Genomic DNA, 3208 nt, shown 5'->3' with positions numbered 1-3208 from the left:
TTACCTGTTCTTTTTTTTTCCCCCTCCCAGTGTAATATTCTTGATTTCATTTTTTGAGGTCGATATGTTGCCTCATATCTATATTAAATTCACTGGAGCAAGGCCCCGAGTACATTTGTCAACTGTCCAATTTGTTGATAACCAAGTTAACAAGTAACATTTGTTATTAATTATATCAATAAAAACATCACAATCTTAAAACTCTGGTTTGAGCCTAATAGAGTAGGAAGTTTGAGGGATGAATATTCGCAAGCAATTAATGGACTGCTCTTTAGAAAAAAAATACTGGAAATCATTTTTAATAGCCTCTTTGCATCTTAACCAGACTTCAGTCAAATCAAACCATCTCTGGCTAGAAAAATGTAATCGGTTCCTCAAAATTAAATCTAATGACCTTGTCTCTGCAAAAAGTCAAGTAATATACTCTCAATAAAGAAAACATCCTCATTCAATGCATGTTATTAAAAAGGTGTCCTATTTTCTTGTTTGGGTTCTGCCTGTATTTTTTTTTTTATTACTGCATATTAAAGTAACTGTTTTGCCGACATGGAAATGATACCCTACCTGAACATGGCTTGGATGAAAATAATGATGAAAGAACCAGAGAGACCTATGAGCTACATTATTATGCCTAAGTAATGGAAAAGCACCGAGCTACCAGAATCTTTATCTTAATGTTTACGTGACTCATAAAAACAAGTAAAGATTAAAATAGGGTAGATTACTGATTCCTCTTTTAAAAATAAGGCATTCGAAGAATCATATAGAATCTTAGATTTTGTTAGCGCCTCTTTTGGTACAAGAGTCGGGCACCCCAGATTTTGAAAGAGATATAAAGGAGAGAAAGAGAGAGGGAGGGAGGGAAGATGGGCAGGGGATTCAAGAGATTAGAAAAAGGACCAGAGAACTGTACCCTCCTTTGCCATAATAAGAAATGGAGTCAATGTTCATTGAAAACACCTTGCCAAAGGCTACCAGACACTTTGCATGTTTTACAGTGTTTAATCTTTTGATTATTAAGTATTATCTCCAACATTGAGTTAAAGAAACAAAGGCTTACAGTGTTACAAGATACTTGTCCAATACCACAACCTACCAGTGGTGAACCTCATATGTTAAGCCCATGATCTTTTCATTGTGTCATATTAGTCCAACACGCATGGTATCTAATTTTTGGTAAGGAAAACGCATTCCAATTTTACTAAAACTCATTCCAATTTGTGTAATGGTGATACACAAAGTTAAGTGTATCATCGTTAGTTTTTAAACTAATAAAAAGTTTATTAGGTTTCAAACATAATGAAGATGAAGGAGATGGAGATTACAGTTCCCTAGTAGATATATGTTTGGTGTGTTTCTGTGTAGAATGGTGTCTTTGAGGGAGTAAGTCTTGGTATTATACAGAAAATGGTTATCAGCTAGAAGCTGTAGACACTTTTCATCCGAACTGGTTGAAATGATTACCTTCTCTCTCTGGTCCTTCTCTTTCAGGGGCCATGGATCAGAGAAACTGTAGGTTACCAGGAGTGTCATAAAGGCCACTGTTTTAAGCAAAGCAGAAGGTCCCCAGGGAGATGGGCTGAGCTGAGCTCTGAGGATGGTGCTGTGGTCCAGAGGTCCTAAGAAAAGGAGATGCCCCACATGGCCTGTTTGGTGCCACCTGGGCCTTGAGAGTTGACTATATTTTTTCCTTTTTTTGAAAAAAATTGAGATATAACTCACATACCACAAACTTACTTTTTAAAAGTATTGAGCATTGTTTAGTATATTCACAAGTCTGTGCAACTGTCATCATTATTGAATTCCAGAACATTTTCACCAAAAAGAAACTCCATTACACTTTAGCAATCACTCCTCAATCCCCCATCTCTTTAGTCCCTTCCAATCAGGATTTTACTTTCTGTCTCTACAAATTTGCCTATTCAGCTATATTCTATGCATAATTCAAAGGCCACACATTTGCTATTTCCTGTTACTGTTAGTTGTGCTCCCACTGGGTTGCTGAGCAGTAAGTCCAGTGGGTTGTTTCTCAGGATGTTCAGTGAGGGACCTAGTAATTTCCCCATATCCCTTCCTATGTATCCAGCCTCGGTTACAACACAAGCACCGCATTTTTGCTTGGAGTTTGTAAGCTTCCCCTGAACTCCCTGCACTGTAGATATATTTGCACAGCAAAGAAAACCATCAACAAAAATGAAAAGACAAGCCAGTGAATGAGAAGACATATTTGCCGATACATCAGATAAGGGGTTAATATACAAAATTTATAAAGAACTTATACAACTCAACACCCCAAACACAAACAATCCAATTAAACAATGGGCAAAGGATCTGAACAGACACTTTTCCAAAGAGAACACACAGATGGCCAATAGACATATGAGAAGATTCTCAACATCACCAATCATCAAAGAAATGCAAGTCAAAACCACAATGAGATATCTCACCTTACACCTTTCAGAATGGCTACCATCAATAAATCAACAAACAACAAGTGTTGGTGACGATGTGGAGAAAAGGGAACCCTTGTGCACTGTTGATAGGAATGCAGACTGGTACAGCCACTGTGAAAGGCAACATGGAATTACCTGAAAAAAATTAAAAAATGGAACTGCCTTATGACCCAGCAATTACACTTCTGGGAATTTATCTGAAGAAATCTGAAACACTAATTTGAAATAATATATGCATCCCTGTGTTCATTCCAGCATTATTTACAATAGCCAAGATTTAGAAGCAGCCCAAGTGTCCATCAGTAGATGAGTGGATAAAAAAGCTATGGTACATTTACACAATGGAGTACTACTTGGCTTAAAACAAAGGCGGAAATCTTTTTGTAACAGCATGGATGAACCTGGAGAACATTATGCTAAGTGTGAAATAAACCAGTCAGAGAAAGACAAGTACCATATGATTTCACTCATATGTGGAATTTAATGAACAAAATTCAACTAATAAGAAAAACAGAGACAATGTTGTGGTGAATGTGTGGGGGAAGGGTCATGGATGGAGGTGGAAAAGGGTATAAGGGAGATATAGGGTGATGGAAAAATAAAATAAAATAAAATAAAATAAAATAAAATAATTTAAATAAATAAGAAAAGCATTAAGGACTCAATTAAATTTGAATCTTAACTAGAAACATCTAGCCTCTAGTATCCTCACATAAGCAAATATTATTTGTTAGGCTCATTATTTCAATCTAGTT

The sequence above is a fragment of the Myotis yumanensis genome, unplaced genomic scaffold (genome assembly GCF_028538775.1).
Source record: "Myotis yumanensis isolate MYYU_CA2020_CCGP unplaced genomic scaffold, mMyoYum1.0.hap1 SCAF_9, whole genome shotgun sequence".
Lineage (NCBI taxonomy): Eukaryota > Metazoa > Chordata > Mammalia > Chiroptera > Vespertilionidae > Myotis > Myotis yumanensis.
Note: the sequence above shows the minus strand (reverse complement) of the source record.